The 19,266-nt window shown below is 41.4% G+C and overlaps 1 protein-coding gene across 5 annotated transcripts in view; it reads left to right on the top strand.

The window, feature by feature from the left end:
- Positions 1-19,266, top strand: part of ABCA1 (ATP binding cassette subfamily A member 1) — a 176,655-nt gene that overhangs the window by 40,911 nt on the left and 116,478 nt on the right. Inside the window, exon 1 of one of the 5 annotated variants that reach the window (XM_036855457.1) lies at positions 10,528-10,590. The exons of the other annotated variants lie outside the window; for them this stretch is intronic. The gene's annotated coding sequence lies outside the window, so the exon portion shown is untranslated. Of the gene's footprint in view, positions 1-10,527; positions 10,591-19,266 lie in introns of those variants that run through there. 5 annotated transcript variants of the gene reach the window in all.

Genomic DNA, 19,266 nt, shown 5'->3' with positions numbered 1-19,266 from the left:
GTTTCTTTAAAAAACGTTAGACTTAGAAGGAGGGCCTGAGGAAACCTGGAGCTGAGGTGCCCATTCCCCTGTCCCCCATCTTCCTGCCCTTTGCTGCTTGTCTCTTGGGGCAGCCTCAGGCCGGGCACGGATGGGGAAGCTGGGGCGAGATGGTGTAGCGGAATGACCGAGAGTAACCCCGGCGGGCGGTGCAGAGCTCGCAGCTCCGCTGGCGGGCTGCGCTCCGCGGTGGGGGGAGGGATGGCTGGGCGCCGGCTGCGGGTGGCCACGGGGGGACTGATCCACAGCGCCTCCTGGCCGGGTGGCCTGGGAATCGGCTCCTTGGCCGGAGTGAGGCCGGGCTGTACGAGGCGTTGTCGCTCGAGGGTTCCGACCGAGATGCGGTGAAGACGGGTGTTTGCAGACTGAGAGGAAACCTGGGGAACAGGCGAAAGCGCGTCTGGTTCTGTTTTGTTACAGTGGTTCCCAACTCCCAGAGCGTTGCTAAATGGAAGGTTCTTGGGGCGTGGGCCAGTGCCAAGGTTGTGTGTAGGTGCCTCTTTTTCAACACTTATCAAAAAGAAGGGAATAAACAAGATAAAAGAAAATAAGGAGAGAGAAAGAAAAAGGGAGAGAGAAAGAAATGCGGCACTGCAAAAGCGATGCCATCAGCTTTTAAAACCAACACTTTTCAGTGACACAACAAACTGAGCGAGTAGTATATACATTAATATAATAGAGGACAAATTTGATATTTAAAAAAATTCTTTGGTGATGAAAATCAGCAAGTCACTTTCTAAGGCCCGGTCCTCACCTCCCCACAAAGAACACCTCACAAAATTTTGCAAGTTCAAAAGCAGAGTTTTACTGGTTCTTTTAACAATAGTTTGGGACCCAAACCTAAGTTTTGATCTTCTTTTCAGACAAAATTTAAATCCCAACTAAAAAAGTACTTAGTTTCTCATTTCCCCTTTTATTAATATTTCAGCCCATCTTCCTCATACCTACCACAAAATTAACGGAGGCTTTCTTTTGTTCATATCGTTCTCTTGAGGCATTTCTCCCAAATGAAAGAAAGTGTGAAAGCATGGAGAAGTTTCCGGAGTAGAACCTCTTCTGATGGTATAATAAATTTCAAATACAAAGTTTTCATTGTCAGCTTCCCCAAGTGCTCCTTTTATACGAGCTTTAATGCTTTATGCATTAATTCATGATAGAGTTTTGGGAAAACATTGGATACACTGAGCATATTAGTATTTACTCGAGAAAAAGCAGTAGAATCAGAGTGACCAGCCTTCGATGACCACAGTTCATTTAAAGGGTAAGAATTTCTACTGTAGTCAGAGTAATTCATTAGCCCCCTTGCAGGGACCAGCCTAGTGTTCCAGAATGACATATATCTGATTGTGAAGGGGATACCTGTGATATGTGTCTCCCCTCCAGATGAACATTTGAAATCTCAACCCTCAGTTTACATCTAAATAGAGGCCTATAAGGGACCCTGGACACCTTTTGACTTAGGGCATATTTACAGTTCATGTGAGACAGTGTAAGACAGTAGCTTAGGATTGGAAAAGGGTGATTAGGGTTTGGTTGTTTTCAACCTCTGCTCTAGGAAACCTTAATGCTTACATTATTAAAAATGAATGAAACCGAATGAAACTCAGCAACACAGCTTTTTAGTATCTTCTGTAGTATTTACCTTATATGGAGAGAAGTTGGAATATTTTTCCATCAAAAATTTTTTTAGGGGATCTTCCTTCCCATAAACCAAGTTGCTTATGCTGTATTCAGAGTGATTGTAAATTGTTAATATCTTTGCTATTTTAATTTTTAGCTCCTAAGATAAATGGACATGACCTTAGACTCCTTAATTATGAACTTTTTTTAGAATCTAGAAAATACCAATAGATGTGTGGTTTTTACATTTCTAAAATACTCTCAAATCCAAATACATTTTTATTTACTATCTGGATGTTAAAGGAATAATGAAAGTATAATGCTCCTTACGGTTAATTACCTCAGTATCAAATTTTAAAGATCTTGCTGAAAATTTGTTTTAATTTAACTATTCTGGGAGAGGGCCTACACTGAAACTGAAACCTTCTTCATATTTGCACGTGGAAATAATCATAAGTGCCAAAGTTACAAATTTATTTAATAGACACTGTTAAATAGTACCAGGTGCCAAGTACTGATACAAATGTTTTTCAAATACTATTTTAATTTTTACAACAAATCCACTTATTATCCCTATTTTGCAGACTGAGAAACGGAGAGGGTAACTAACATGTCCCCAGCCACACACCTTGCAAGTGGCAGAGCTAAGTTTTGAACCCAGCCAGTGAGCCCCAGATTTCTTTGACTCCCACACTAAGCAGTGAGGTGGTACAATTTCAGTTGCTATGGGCAGAGGACTTTGTGAGGATGCTCGCTGAGTTCTGGTATATTCATCTGCTCTAGTCTTTATCAGAATCTGCAGCCTGTGTTATATTTCCCTTGTTGCTATGAGTGGGCCAGCCAAGTTCTCTTCAGCTTGTTGGGACATTGGTTGTGTAGGGATTGCAACACCATGGAAAGGACAGACAATAAAATTTGCTCAACTCTAATTCTTTACTTGGTTTAAAATGAAAAATTTACTCTCGTTTTAGTCAAGTATTTGTGAGTAGGTCTATGATGATCTCGAAATCTTTTCCTGTGTGATGCGTAGAAAATGGATAGACAGAGGATTTGGCTGTAAAAGGATAAGGAACAAAAGAAAAAGGGAAGGGATTTCCCTGTGGCCCACTGGCTAAAACTCCAAGCTCCCAATGCATGCGGCCCGGGTTTGATCCCCTGTCAGGGAACTAGATCCCATATGCCACAATTAAAGATTCCGCATGCTGCAACTAAGACCCGGCACAGCCAAATAAATAAATAAATAAACAAATAAAAGGAGAGAAAAAGGGAAGAGAACTATTAGTTAGCTGTCAGTCTTAATTTTGGTGAATTTTTAAAATTGGTTATTGTACAATATGACTTCTGCTTGTTTTATCCCTAATTATGTCTTGGACCTTCTGAAATAAACCGTTTTTCTGTTACTGCCATTACTGTCTAGGAATCAAATTTAGCCTTTTCTTAAGGCATCTTTCTCTGAAAGTACATACAGTTTCAAAGTCAGCTTAATAAAAGTGAAATAGGATGGGAAACTCTTTTTCTTATTAAATTGGTGTAGCACCTTAGAAATAAACTCTTAGGAAAGATTTCTTCTTGATAAAAAGTTACATTATTGTTGATTTACCTTATGCTGGGTGTTGTTTCAAGCGTTTCACACGTAATAATTTAGTTCATTCTCATGAGAACCACATGAGGTGGGTTCTGTTATTATCTTCATTTTACAGATGGGGAAACCGAGGTACAGACAGTGTAAGTAGCCTGATCAAGGAGTTTGTAAGTAAGTAGTGGAGCTGAGGCTGCATCCCGGGCAGTCTGGTTTCCATGAATTTACTAATAGCAGGGTAAGGACTTCATTAAAATATCAAAGTTTTGACAAATGAAATACTAGCAAAAGGCAAAAAATGAGTCTCACTTTTCGTTTGGATATTTCCGACTGCAAATAGTTCCCTGAGTAGGTAACCAGCATAGGTGTTGTTAAAGAGGCACATTTTGGAAATATCTGAAGCCAGAGGAAGAAAGTCTCATATGTAAAATTGCTTTCAGGTAGAGCCTTTGGTTGTTCTGCATTCTGTTGAGACGATAAGCTGTATTAAAGCAAAGATCATTTACTCTGAGGAGCATCGGACTTGGTTCCTAAAACAAAAGAAAATTTGAAATCCTGTCTTTTTCCATTTTGAAAATCTACTCTAAGACCTGATTTAAATGCCATCCTTCTCATAAGCTCTCCTGAACTCACACCTTCCTGCCAACACAGAGTTAAAATGAATTATCCCCTTCTTTTTTGCTCCCATAGGATTGGATCACAGCACTATTCATGTCTAATTGCGTTTTTGTTGTTGTTTTTGTTGTTGTTGTTATAGTTAACATTTATTTGTCTTCTTCTTGAGTGTATGCTTCTCCAGGAGGGCTTTGATTCATTCTTCTAGTCCTTAATTCACCCTCCTTGATATGGAAGGGGATTCAGTAAATGCTGACTTAAACAAGTCAAAGAGAATGGGGAACTAATGTTGGTTTTCTATATTCTAAAGATGAATTAAAATGATGGGATAATCACAGAAAAGCTAGGAGTTCATTCTTTCCTTAGTGGAGTAAAGTGGAATGAGCCTGATGAAATATGGGACAGCAAAACTGTGGATTATTTTGCTTCAAGAGTAAGTAGTAAAACAGTTTCTTGTGAGTTTTTGAAAAAGCATGAACAGAAATGGGAAGTAAATATAATTTGTGATGAAAAATGTGTCATTAATGAACTATTTAAATGGACAGTATGTTCGAAACTACAGAAAACAGTATTGCAAATGCCTAAGGTTGTCTCTCAAAAGGTGAGCCCTATTGATAAAGAAATGAAGAAAGGACGATCAAATGAGTATGAAGGTTCTATGATCCTTCAACTGTCCTACCAACAGCTGGTTAATATTCCTTTTGAAGAGTTAAAACCTGGACAACTTGAAAAGGCTGAAATACTTTATGTTTCAAAATGTGGGACATTTTATGTTAAGTTATCTAAAAATAAGATTTTATCAGATTTAACAATATTAATTACTAAAGAAGTAAAAAAAACCCTCTTTTTTATCAATGGAAAATATTGAAAAAGGCTTAGAATGCTTGGTAAAATCTAAAAAAACTTTGAAGTGGTATTGATCAAAAGTAGAAAAAAAGTGTGTTGATGAGAAAGTGCTTGTTTTTTTAGTAGACCATAGTAGGTATGAAATAGTGCCTTTATGTAATACCAAGGTGCTTACTAAGGAAATCAGAAATATTCCAAGACAAGCTGTGCCTTGTAAATGGATTTGGTTTGAAAATTTTAGGAACATGCCATTTGAGTCCATTGTGTGTTTAGTTGCTCATTTGGAAGTAAAGATTCTTTTTCTGAAAAAACAAAAATCAAAAAACATTTTATAAAATGTTTTAAATTCATGTATTCTAGACATAGAATTATATGAGGAAAAACTCTAGTTAAGTTTAGGTTTATGACAGACTGAGAAATATTAGTATGTACCTAGGCCAGTTTACTTGTAGAACAAACAATTCTGACTCCATTCAGCTTCATTTCTCTTCTTGAGGCAGCTGTGATTTGAGAAAGTGCTGTAGTCTGTGACATTTCACATTAAACTACTTCTATTTGCACATTAATTTATTTTTTAAAAATAAGAATGAGATAATTCACTAAGTAGTTTAGAATTTAATTACTTAAAAATAGAATTTAATTTTCAAAAAAAACCAAAATAACCTTTTATGTATAGGATCTTTTCTTTTATTCATTTTGTATGTGTGTGTGTATATATTTGTTTAGAACTGCAACATTTTCTATACCAAATCCAACTTCCAAGAAGCATTTGGAAGTCAAAACATTTTATTTGGCTAGTCTTGAAGTCAAGATGTTTTGTGATAACTGATGTTTAGTCCAGGACACTTCCTAGGAAGAATTTTGTATATAAAAAACTAATCAGTGGCTATCAATTATTGGGAGAGGATTTTTGACTACATAGAGAATATGATGAAAGCTATGGATTCTCTCTAAAGAAAAAATATACACAGGCATGTATACTCCAAATTTTACATATAATTACATACAATTTGACGTAATTATATTCTACATGTAATTTGAGAAACACACTAAGGAGTCATGTGACCCTGGGCAAGTCATTTTACTTTTCTGAGATACAGTTTCTTGGTTGATGAGATGAAAGAGGCTGAGTACATGACTTTTAAAGAGCCATTCAAGCTTTTACGTCCTTTAACTCTATGTCGGTATTCAGGAAAAAGGATGATTCTTTGATTGGAGCTGCCCAGAGAAATGTCCTGAGGGACAAGCTCAGCATTAGTGTAACAGATCGTGTGGGTTTTGAGAGGTGGAGTGGAAATACCCAGGGAATGCATAAAGAGCGTTTTTGTTTGTTTTGTTTTGTTTCTGTTTTTTTTTATGAGTGTTTTGATGAGAGTGATGATGGAAGAAAAGAAGATGGTGGGAGGAGAGGAAGGTAGAAGCCTGAGGGTGTTGGAATTGCCTATTTAATCTGCATTAGGTGGATGAAGACTTGAATCATAGAACCAAAAGGGGAGTTTCATCCGAAATGCAAGGGAAGGAGGGGTTGGTTGATCCCAATAAATTTCAATGGAACAAACATGATGTAGTGAGACACAGTGAGACATTTGTCTCATTTCCGACTCAGCATCTGGAGAATCTCTCTGAAAGAAAATATTCATTTGGACTCTCCATTCTGGACATCTCCATTTTGAGTATAGGTTTTGCTTCTTATATTGCAGTCTTGTTAAGCCAATACATGATAGGGAAAAAAAAGCTGACTTTTAAGACTCATTCATCCTCCAAGAAAGGATGGAAATTGGACTAACCTTATGAAAATATTTCTAAATATCTCAGAAGACTTTCACTGGGGGTAGATGGGCAAGACACAAAGTTTTCTAAAGCATTGCTCTGAATTAGTTGTTTCAGAGATCATAGTAGATTAGGACTAGAAGGAAGAAGAAGGGGAAGAAAAAGGACCAAGAGTTTTCAGGGTTGGGGCAGGCATGGGAGGAGGGAAGGAACTGCTAAGAAGTTGTTTGGGTTTCATATCCCTATTTACACTTGCTTTGCAAAATTTCTGTGGGATGCCAGGTTGGGAATAGTTTTTGCCAAGAGTCAAGCCAAGCTTGTTTTCTTGAAGAAGCAAGTCCCCAAGGGGATGACAGCTTGAATTCAATTGGATCTGGTATTTAGATGATCCAAGTTTGACATAAAAGGCAGCATTGATGGAAGCAGCAGCTTTCCTTGGAAAGGCAGAGAGAATGTAAAGGCCCGGACTGATGGCTTTATTTTTTTTTAAAAATATCTATCTATCTATCTATCTATCTCTATCTCTCTATCTCTCTATCTATCTATCTCTATTTATTTATTTTGGCTGCGCCAGGTCTTAGTTGTGGCATGTGGGATCTTTTAGTTGCAGCATGTGGACTCAGTTGCAGCATGCACGCAGGATCTGCAGAGTCTTACCAGCTGGACCACCAAGGAAGTCCCACAGACTGATGGCTTTAGATTGATCTGTAGACTCTTCTCCATTCCCAGCTGCAGGGTCTTGGGATGGAAGTGGCAGTTTACCTTAGCTGGGGTGAGGTGTGATTTCTGGTACTGGAAGAAGGAAGGAAGAGGACGACATAATTTTTTAAAAATGTGTGTGCGTGTGTGTGTGTGTGTATCTGTCTATGGCTAATGTACAAAAAATACCATTAAACTGAAATTCATTTCTTCAGCAAATATTTTTCAAACACCATGTAAATACTAGGTGCTGAACAGATGTCAAAAGACTTTAAGGATCTGCCACCATGACAATCTTTAGCTTGGCGTTCAAGGCTCTTTGACCTAAGACTCTGACCATTTTGACAGCTTTGTCCTGGACTTTAAGAGGCATCCACCCCTCTGGATTTTCTCACCAGTGATGCGCATGTAGTCTGACTCAGTAACTATCTGTTAACTGACTCTCCCTCTGTGGGTTTTCCTCTTTTCTCTGATTTCTACTTTAAGAACCCCTTCCTGCTATTTTTTGGCTCCTCATCGTTCTGGAATCTCACAGCCATGCTTCGTGGTCGGCTTTTGTTTGCACTGTACCCTCTACTCTGATTCCTCACTGACGGAAATTTTGCCCCTTGACCGTGGGTAGATGAGCTCGGCGTGGGCTAGGCCTTGCCCTGCGTTACCATATTTTCTCCTCACTGGATCCTGCGGTAGGCAGCGTGTAAACCCCTCAGATTATTTCAGTGGACTCACACTTTTGTAATCATCAATACATATATTTTTTAAAGTTAACTTTATGTTGGTTCTCTAAATTGAAAACTGATATCAGTTGTCTCAAATAAAAGGTAATTTTTAAAATAATTAGAATGAAAGCAAATTATTTCTTAAACAGTCTGTCTATAAAATAAACTTGCTTTCTAAAGACACTGACTCTGAGACTTGCTCTCACTTTGTTAAAAAAGGGAAATTAAGCACGTGTTAAAGAGACATTGAAGAGAAGACCAAACAGAAACTTTCTCCTTAATGTAATACAGTTTTTACAAAGGCTAAAGAAGTGCTGAAAAGAATATTTTCTCATTGTGTGATTGAGTGTTTAATACTGTGCCTGTCCATCTCCTAAAATCCTCTACGTGGAATTTAAGTACTGCTTAAATTCATCTTGTGTAGCTTTCCTGCATTTGGGGAAATATTGAGGTTGTCCCATTTTTCAGATGGTGCACCTGATACAGAGACTAGTTAAATAATTTATTCCTGGTTCACATGCTTCGATAATGGCAGAGCCGGGGGTTCAAACTTGTGTCTGAAACCCAAGCTTCAGGCAGTTTTCTTAGACTCAGAAGATCTTCTACTCCAGTCTGTTTATCATAAAAGCTTGTTTTCTGTTCTGTGGCTCAGAGTGGTAGAATGCCTTACCTAAATTGACTCCCCAGCAGTCAGTAACTGGAACTTAAAATCTTAGCTTCTTGCCTCTTTAACCCAGGCTTCTCGCTACTGTACCAGAATTTAGGGTAGTATTTACAGTGTCCTTTTAGGAGAGAAAAAAGAAATTGGGTCTATAAGTCTGTCCTTTCAGCTTACAATGGACACTGAATCTTTGAATATTGAACTGACCTCATTTATTCTGTCTGTTGGTCCAATTTGAATCTTAATAGGTTTTTCAACTGGATTTTTTTTTCTCACTCTCTTAAATAAACATTGCTCTTTGGTTGTAATTTCCTTCTGATTTCCTTTCAAATCAGAAGGAAACCTCCACAGAAGTCCTAAAGGTTGAGTTTTTCCTGGGGACCGTTTCCTTTATGCAAAAGTACAAAAACCCTATGCTAATTTTGGCCATTTAGGATTAATTGTGATTAAAGGCAGTTTATCAGGTCTTTTTTCTTTTTTTTTTAACTTTAATGATTGTGTTAATTATAGTAAGGACCTTGAGCTCAAGATAAAGAAAGCCTTTGGTCATGTAGTGTTTATTCAGTTGTCAGTCCTGTTGCAGGATTTGCAAATTTAATGGAATTACTGCCATTTTCCAGTTTCCAACTCCAGTCCCATTTCACATGATCACAGTGTGGCTTTCTCCTTGGCTGTCTGACACTAGGTCCCAGTGGCCTCCACTGAGGGGAGTGGATGTGCCCCTGGAAGGTGCAGAGACCAGCAAGGCACTCTGTCCTCAGGTGGAGCTCCACTGGGGACTCTGTGCTCACCTGATGTAGACACTTAGCACACGGTCGCTTGGGAGATGAGAGTGTGTGCATTTTTAAATGCCAGTGTCAACCGCAGTTGAAAAAAGAGGCTAGCAGAAGTTCCACTCAATAGTTTAGTTTCATCTTTCCTTAAGCAATTTTTTATCTGGCACGTAAAATATTTGATTTGTGAAGATCTTAATGACAGTAGCACTTTCTAGAAGGAATACTCAAAATTATGATAATATTGGAATAATAGAGATCATTTTCCTCTGGGAGCATCCTCCCAGACCTCAAATAATGGAGTTCATGTTGCCATTATTTGTTTTTAAAAGTCTAACATCCTTCATTTTTTGTTTCTCAGAACCACAGGTAGGTGAATTTAAACTAGTGATCTTATTCCTCTTTAGTTCAACGAGGCAGCCAGCAAAGTGGTTTGTTTTGGTTGTTGTAGAGAAGGAGTTCATTTATGAAGCTGGAAGGGCAGGGCTTAGACCCTGTACCTCTGTGCCTGCCATGGAGTCCTGACTACATCCTCACCTACCTGGTCAGCTGGTCCTCACTGGGCTGCAGGGACAGAGGCATCTCGGACACATGACATGTGCCTGCACTGTCTCAAGAGCTGGCTGGTGAAAGAGGAGTTTCTGGAGAAGGTTGCTGGGTTTGGTCACATACTCTATGAGCTAGAACTGGAAAAGAGCCTGGAGATAAGTAAGATAATTTGTTTTGGCAAGAGTAAAAGGAATAAAGTGTTGAGGTGGAAAAATTATATCCAGGTGTTGATATGCTTCATTGAGTGAGTTCTTGACTTGAGCCTATGGGTTTAGAGTTCAAGGCTCCTGAACAATGCTGACAGTCCTGTATTAGTGGCTGAGCCCCTAGGGGAGGTATTCTTGTTAGCTGGCGTGTTTACTTGTTTGCTGCCATGTTTACAGGGGTTCTAGAGCATCAGTCTGGCAAATTACAGATTCTCCTTTGCTCACATAAGTCCATGAAAATGAATGTCCTTCCCAACAAATTAGAGTGGCTTTGGGGAAAACCAAATTAAATGTACTCCTATTTAACCTGTGTTTCTTTGAACACAGCTGGAAATTTTGTCATGGTTTTGGGCTACCTGAACCTGTACTTTCAATGACATTTCTGACACCGTGGTGAACCTGCTTTAACTAATTTTTCTCATCCCTGAGGTCTGACTTCAGAGGCTTTCAAATTCCACAAATGTTTCCGAGCACCAAGTGGTCCTGGGCTCTGGGCTCAGTGTGGCAGAGGATGGTAAGATGTTGAGACACCATAGCTTGCTGCACATGGCTTGCAGTTTAGCAGGGACCACCTGAGAAGTTGGTACACTGGAGGAGATGGTAGGGAGAGCTGAAGAGATGGAGGAATTAGAAGGCCCAGATTGCAAATAGGTAATTGACCTGGAGGCTGGAGGAAGTGGGCTGGGGAAGAAAACTGTGCTGGGTGCTAAAGATGTGGAGGACGGTGGCCTGCATGGAACAGAGGAGCTGACTGCCCCCAGAGTGGGAGAATAGTATAACTGGGTGGTGGGGTCCCCAAACAGGGGTTTATGGTACAACAACGGCAGAAGTGGCATGAGGATACCAGCGTAACCCTTTCACATCTCCCACTGAGCTGGGCACTGCAGAGAGTTCCAGTGTGTTCTGGAAAAGCCCTTGGGGGAAATCGTGCCGTCTGTGGACAAAGAAGGGAGAAGAGAGATTCCTTTAATAAACTGCCCATTTTGTGCCCCATCCTTGATGAATGCTTTACCCTGTGAAGTCAGCAGCACTAATCATTGTAATAGCTGCCGTTTGCTGGATACTTCCTTTGTTCCAGGAACTGGCTAAATATTTTATATACATTATTTGTTCTATTTAATGGAGAGGATACAGGGACTCAGAACCCCTAGGGTCCCAGAGCAGGTGAGTAGCAGAGTCAGGATTCAAAACCTGCTTTCTCTGAAACCTCCCTTCTGTCTACTGGGCCAGTTAATTCAAGAAAATAAGAGTTAAGGACGTCTGGGGAAGTTTGCTGCACAGCGGCATTGGCCTGCAGGAAGTAGAAGGCAGTGAAGGGATTTGGGTTTGTCTGTCCCCAAGTCCTTTGAGCACTGTTATGGGAGATTGGGATTGAGATATATATACCAATATGTATAAAATAGATATAACTAATAAGAACCTGCTGTATAAAAAAATCAATAAAATAAAATTCAAAAATTCAAAAAAATAAACTTTTAGCTTGGGAGAAGGTTGAACATCTGAAGATGTTGACCCTTCCAAGATGTAAACCAAACAAAGTGTTTGTTTTGTTGATACAGTCACCGAGCCTTTTATCATAAAATTCTCTTGGAAAACCCTCCTCCAACAACAGGGAATATTATCCAGTCAAGTTTTTCCGCAAATAAAGGATTGCTCATGGAGGTGGGCTTGCTTGTGTTTCTGTATCACTCAGGGTGTTTGTGACTTTGATAGTTCCTTCCCTGCAGGGCCCTCTTGCTTTGGCATTATGATTATGGTTGAGAAAATTTTTTTTTCTATGACATGTAATGTTGACAGGTATTTCATTTCTAGGAGAAAGGTTCATTTTTCCTATATGCTACACATCCCCAACCAGGGAAAAAGCAAATAGTTGTATTGTTTGCCGAAGTCTTCCTTTGAAGCTTGCTCTGTGTTTGTTTAGTGGAAATCAGCAGGGGAAGAAGGGTTATCTCTAACATTTTGTCAGAACTCCTCCATAATTCTACAACAATGAAACAAGAACTTGGGGACAGGACAGATTTGCTTTCAGAAACTGTGGATCTTGTCAATTTTAGAAGTCCTGAGATTGTTTAGCTGGTAACAACTGGACTGTTGAGAGTGATAAATAGGATCTTTGGTTGTCCAAATATCAGTGACATGATAGAAATAGATTTACACTTTTTGAATCTCCTTTAAAATAGAATTGTTGACAGCATGAGGAATTATGCTTCTCAAAGGCTTGTTACAGATTTGTACAGTATTCATGTATCTCTTCTAGCTTTACGTTTTTATGTATTCATGTCATAACTCTCATTTTGAAAATTAACTATTAGCAAATACTTTTGTCCAGGAAATTGAATATATATTTCAGGGTGAAACAAGAATGTGCAGTTATCTATAAACTTATCGTTACTAATAATCAAGTAAGTATGATACATTTGGTACTTTAAAAAATATCCCCTTGAGTTACAGATTGTTAAAATTGATGAAATTCATTGGATCTGTATTTTTTAAACAGGTATTGTGATAGCAGAGCCTCTTCTAGAATGACAGGAATTTCGAGAATGATAGAATGGCTTCCTTTTATCCTTGACTTTTATCTTGGAGGATTTCTTACATCTTCTTTCCTCCTTAGATTTGAGTATTAAAATGTTATGGTTTAAGTAGGAACACAGTTTCAGGGGTCACTGAGTACCAGCCCATGGCCTTTCTGCAGGCCTCTAAGGGTCTAGTGGCAACTAAGGACAGTTTCACTGAGTTTGTGGGTCTGCAATATGATTGGGGAATGCGAGGGGGTAGAATTTCAGGATTAGCATGAACGACCTTACAGGTAGAGAGCTCAGTGGCAACTGGAGACCGGAAAAGAAACTGAGGCAGTCAAATTAACTTCAGCCTTAATGAAACTGATGGCTCAGCCTGGGAGAGATCACGGGGCGACTCCACGGGGCGACTCCCCTCCTTCCACCACGGCAGCCGTGTCCTGTCTTCAGTCATGGGTGCAATGAGCCTGTCCCAGCCTGGTTTTCTGACTGTCAGTAACTTCACTAGCCTTTTCCCTGAATGTGGCTACTGATCCAGAGACATATACTCAGAGAGGCAATTAAAGAACAGACCTTTTCCAAGCAAGCATGCTCTGGTGGGCTTACAGCTTTCATATCTTCATTCTTCAGGACCCTCTACATCTCTCTGGAGATGAGATGCAGCAACACCTGTGATCCTTGCATTTGCATCAGCATCTCATGAAGAGGCCATTCGTTGAGCTCTACCGCCAACACGTTTACTGCAATTCATATGTGATATAGTTAAATCCTGCCGTAAATCCACCTCCTGCTTTTGTTAACGGCTAGTTAATTATTGAGATAAGACATCTAGAAACAGTTTTGTCAGGAGAGATGCTGATTGCTGTTGTCACAGGTTTCAACTTCTATCTCACTTCTGGTGACTGTGGGGAAATTTGTCTAACAAAGAAGAACACACACACAAATTTATCTATTTATCTATCTATTTATTTATTTGTTTAAAATTTAGAGGAATAGCTGCCATAAAACCACTGGTTTTGGAAGACGAAAATTAGTTGCTGACTGCATATTTGCAGTGTATGAACTATTTGGGTAGAACTGATAGGAAAAATGTGTTCAGAAGAACAAGCAGAACTGTAGGAGGGATATAATAGTGAGAAAGTGGGAACAGTTGTTGACAAGTTATTTCTTGAGAAACCTGGGGGCCAGCTCTAACTCTAGGGGGTGAGTCTGGGCAGGCCACTTGCTTTTTGGGGCCTTGGCTTCTCTGTAAGATTGGGGTGTGGTGGGAGCGGGTCTCCAAAGCCACAGTAAACTCTTTCTATCAGCTGGGGGATGGCCTTGCGCTAGGTTGTCCTCTTCTGCCTCGAGGAGCCGACTTCTCTGCTCCAGTGAGAAACGGAGGCTGTGTGGTCCCCACTGGAGACCGTCCTCTCCTGGAGCGAGCAGGCTAGAGGGTTGGCTCCCACCCTTTGACAGAAGCTCAGTCTCACGCGCTCACAGTGTTCTTGCGGGAAGGAAAAAGACCAACCAACCCTTGGTTACTGCACAAACTAAGAGTTTCGGGTAGCAGTGTAAACACGTGCAGTTTTTTTCCTTACTACGTTTCTGTAGACAGATTTAATGCTCTAGGAGGGTAGAAGGCAGTCACGGGATGTAGTTCCTCTTTTCCTTTTGACTTCACTAAGTGGGAAAAAAACCCTCCCACCTTGTCTTTCTAGCATGTCTGCCTCTTCCTCTCTCCTCCTTTCTTCTTTATATTTCTCATCGATCTTTGAAACTTACATGTGAAGTTCAAAAGGGCCAAATGTTTTGGTGAGGAAGGGGGTTGGGGGAGCAGTGCAGTAGGTGCTGATTGGGGTCGTCATTTCCCCCATGGCGCCAGGCTTCCTGTGAACCTATATTTTTTCTTTTGCCAGCATCACTGAGTCTGTCTGACATTTCAGGTTTTGGTTTAGGGAAAAGTTAAAAGAATTCACGATCCCAGCTGTCACTTGGTGACCCTTTTGCCAGTAGCATATGGCACACCCTCATTTCACTGTCCTAAAGAAAGGGGTTACCCACCCCTCGTTACTTTCTGCCTGCTTACTCTGCTTTATTTTTCTTCATTACTCCTATCACCCACTGCCTTAACAACACACTGTTATTTGTCTGTTTTATACCTCCTTGCTAGAATAGAAGGTCCACGAGAGCAGGAACTTTGCCACTTTTGTTCACTGCTGAATCTCCAGTGTCTGGAACAGCACCTGCACATAATAGGCATTCAGTAAATATTTGCTGTGGCTGATGGCAGCCTGGCAGAGTTAAGGCTGCAGTTGTTTGTGGAATGAACAGGGGGTGAAGATTTTATTCACTATTTACCTTCCTAGGGAATCACACAATAGTCAAGCTTTACACTATGCAGTACTTAGGTCTTCCAAGGCATGACTTGACTTGTGGAGTATGTGAATTATTGTCATAGAACACAAGTTTTTTGGGGGAGGGAGATCAAATTATTGACATATAATTGACATACAGTTAAATTTAGCCTTTTTGCATGTACAGTTAGATGAGTTTTGATAAATGTGTATAGTATATGTATAACCACTACCACAGTCATGGTGTAGAATATTTCCATCACTCAATGTTCTTTGCAGTCTGTCCTCTCCCCCACCCCCTGGCAACCACTGATATGATTTCTGTCCCCATTGTTTCACCTTTCCAGAATGTCATACAAATAGACTCATACGGTATGTAGTCTGGCTTTTTTCTCTTAGCATAAGGCTTTTGAGATCCACCCATGCTGTTGCGTGTATTAGTAGTGCAGTCCTTTTTATTATTGCTGAGTAGTACTCCATTTTAATTTAGTCACTAATTGATGTACATTTGGATTGTTTCCAGTTTTGGCTATTCTATATAAGACTTCTATAGATGTTCACATACAGGTTTCTGTGTGAACATATGCTCTCATTTCTTTTGGGTAAATACCTGGGATGGGATGGCTGGGTTATAAGTCTGTGCGTAACTTTACAAGAAACTGCCAGAGTATTTTACAAAGTGCCTGTTCCGTTTTTCATTTCCACAAGCAATGTATGAGAGCGCCAGTTGCTCCACATACCAACACTTCTCAATTTTTAAAATTGCAGTAGTTCTAGTGGGTATGCAGTGGTATCTCATTGTGGTTTTTGTTTGCATTTCTCTGCAACTAATGATCTTTGCTTATTTGAGAAGGTCACGGTTCAGCAGGCTGTGGTATTCTCTAGGTATTAATAATTTTAGAATATCAGTGGCACTTGAAGTGAAATTTTTTTTAAAAAAATTGGCCAAAGATTTGAACAGTCGCTTCCGCAAGGTCACACTGTACAAAAAAGGTTAGAGTATGGAACTATGTTAAATTTTGGCAAAGCGTGATCCACCTGGGTGACTGATGCAAAGACCTAGAGAGGGAGCGCCTAGGACTTGGCATGAAGGTGGGGAGAAAGCAGATTTCATGGTTCCTCTGGCCTTGGGAGGGCCTTAGCTAAACCTGTTTGTGGGAAGCCTAGCTAGATTCAATTACACTTTCCCAGATGTCCCAGGAGTCACCTGGGAAGCTCAGCAGTCCTTGTGGCCATCACAAGTGTGTGGTGAACATAGAGCCCCCTCCCTGGGGACAATTTGCCTGAATCAGTTAATCAAGCTTGAGAAACCGGTTATCACGGGCCCAGGAATGCCACCACCCTTCCATCCTGAATCCCTATTTCTCATGCCCATCTTGTAGTTAATTAATTGAGCAAATATTCCCTGAGGGCTTACTCTATGCCTGATACTGTTTTGCATGCTGGGGAAAACTGCTATGAAGAAAGAGGTCCCGTGGACTCAGAAGGTGGCAGAAACGATGCAAGCGTAAACAGAGGCTGCCCTGGGTGCACCTAGGAGGGGCTCCTAACCGAGTGTGGTCAGGACAGGATCCTAAAGTTGAAGAAGAGCTGGCGAGGCTGACAGTGTTGGAAGCAGTAGTTTCAGGACCGGGAGCGCACGGGAGTCCCTGTGGTAGGAGAGAGGGCAGTCCATTTGGAGCCATGGGTAGTTTTGCGGGGCCTGGTTTAGGAGGTGGGGAGTGGTGAGAGAGGAGGCTGGAGTCATCGGGGAGACCAGCTAAACCAAGGTGAGGACTGGACTTTATCCTCAGGGCGGTGGGGTGCTGGCAGAGGTTTTAAGTGGGCGAGTGGCATACCTGGAACTTGGGTTTAGTGGAATAACTTTGGTTGCTCTGTGATAAATGGATGGAGGGGGCAAGACCGGAGGCAGGGAACCCAGGGAAGTGGCTGTTTTGGTCACGCAGGAGCCAGAACAGGGTGGCCTATTGACTGGCCGTGATTGTGAAGTAGGACCCTTTCCAGCCAGTAACTGGAAATGTGCATAAGGGCAGAAGCGAGTGTGCTACTAGCTTTGAAACATTGAGAAATCTAATCCATAGTACGGCCTTCTTTTTGGTTTTGGTTTGTTTGTTTGCTTCCTTGGATGTAGAAATGTCCCTTTGGATTCAGTTACCTGAGCAGAGGAATTCAGGCATTGCCAAACCCTCCTCTTTGGGCAAAATTGCTCCCAGCTGTGGTCACCGTGTTCTGAGGTGGGAGGAGGGGATTATGCGGGAGGCCGAGGTCTGTGTCACGGTGGGTAGGGGAAGTGGGGCAAGAAGCCTGCCTGTTGGTACCCAGCGAAGCCAGAGCAAGACCTTCCACTGCTGCTCCAGGCTACTTCTCGCTGACTTCTCTGCGTGTCTCCTGGAGGGTCTCTGAGGCCAGAATCCATGTCTGGAGACCCAGAAACTCTGCTTTAGGAAAATACTCTCCAAAAAGCCTCCTCCTAGCTGTTCTCTTCTCGTGAACATTCTATAGAGGCGTGTCTTCTTTTCCTCTGAGATTCTCCACTCAGATTTAGGGGATTCTGTGTCCTGGTTTGGGCCTGGGGGTCTCTGACACCAGGCCATTCTGATTTCATCCTTCCTACTTTGCCGGAAACCCACATTGGATTTGCTAGAAATAATGGAGTAGAAAAGATTGTTTAGACAGGATATAACCATTTCTGTATTAGAGGGTACTGATAGACCAGAGAAAGAAAAGTGGGGAGAAGGGAACTCATTTCTTTGACACTTACAGTGTGCCATGTACTTTGTTGGGTACTTACTTATATCGCCTCATTGAATCCATTGAATATCATGCAAGGTAGGTATTGTCACCCTCATTTTATAATGAGGAAATTGATGCTCAGAGAGCATAAAGATTTGGCCAAGGGCACATAGTTGGGAAGCTGGGCCTAATTCCTGTCTAGGCTCTCTTTCTGCTAAGTTAATTTTCCTTTTTAAAAAAATTTTATTTATTTATTTATTTTTGGCTGTGTTGGGTCTTCGTTTCTGTGCGAGGGCTTTCTCTAGTTGCGGCAAGCGGGGGCCACTCTTCATCGCGGTGCGCGGGCCTCTCACTATCGCGGCCTCTCTTGCTGCGGAGCACAGGCTCCAGATGCGCAGGCTCAGTAGGTGTGGCTCACGGGCCTCGTTGCTCCGCGGCATGTGGGATCTTCCCAGACCAGGGCTCGAACCCGTGTCCCCTGCGTTGACAGGCAGATTCTCAACCGCTGCGCCACCAGGGAAGCCCCCAGTTTTCCTTTTTTAATTACAAACTTGTGTTCCAACCTCCTCATTGTTACCTTGGGGATCTGAAAAGATTCTTGTAGCTTCTAAATTAACTAAGTGATTCCTGGAGAGCAGCTTTCGCATGAGAAAAATCTAGCTAATTATTTATTTCTGTGTTTCTGGAATGCAAGCCCTGTCCTAGGCCACTTTCAAAATAATTTGGGATTGCAAGCACGCAGCTCACAATCAAATTCTGGCTCTCAGCGCTTGGAGGCCAGTTGCCATCTTTAAACAACAAATTGCGGATGGACACAGTGCTGATTTAACTCTTCTTTTTGGAGTGAGAATTTTTTTCGGGGGGGGGGCAGCATCTGTGTCCAACTAGAGGTTTGCTGAGCAAACGATAAAGAAAAGAAATAGGGTGACTTCTCTGGTGGCGCAGTGGTTAAGACTCCACGCTCCCAGTGCAGGGGGCCCAGGTTTAATCCCTGGTCAGGGAACTAGATCCCACAGGCATGCCACAACTAAGAGTTCACATGCCACAACTAGGGAGCCGGTGAGTCGCAACTAAGGAGCCTCCAAGCCGCAATGAAGGAGCCCGCCTGCTGCAACTAAGGAGCCCACGTGCCAAAACTAAGGAGCCCAAGAGCCACAACTAAGGAGCCCAGCTGCTGCAACTAAGACCCAGTGCAACCGAATAAATAAATACATCAATAAATAAAAAGAAATAGGTCCCAAGACTTGACTATTTCAGAGGAATCCCTGATTTGTTGGCTTGTCAATGAATGAATTAAAATACATAATAGTAGAGTCAGTCCTTCTTCTCAGACACTGCAGACTCCTTCCATTCCCTCTTCTTTTTTAGAAGTTTTTAATCCAGGTCCTTGTGGGGTGGGGACCAAGAGGGTAAAATCCTGCTATAGATCAACCTTTGCATTGAGGTCTGTTTGGACCCACAGATATTTAGTCCAGTACTTGGTTTTGTATGCACAAGTGCTCACTACATTCTTAGCTGTTTTTGCTGTTTGTTCCTTGGGCCTAATATCCCACCTCTACTCCACCACAGTCCACAATGATTAAATGAGCCATTTTAGAGGTA

Source organism: Balaenoptera musculus, chromosome 6, assembly GCF_009873245.2.
Source record: "Balaenoptera musculus isolate JJ_BM4_2016_0621 chromosome 6, mBalMus1.pri.v3, whole genome shotgun sequence".
Classification (NCBI taxonomy): Eukaryota; Metazoa; Chordata; class Mammalia; order Artiodactyla; family Balaenopteridae; genus Balaenoptera; species Balaenoptera musculus.
Note: the sequence above shows the minus strand (reverse complement) of the source record. Positions and strands in the feature narration are given on the sequence as shown.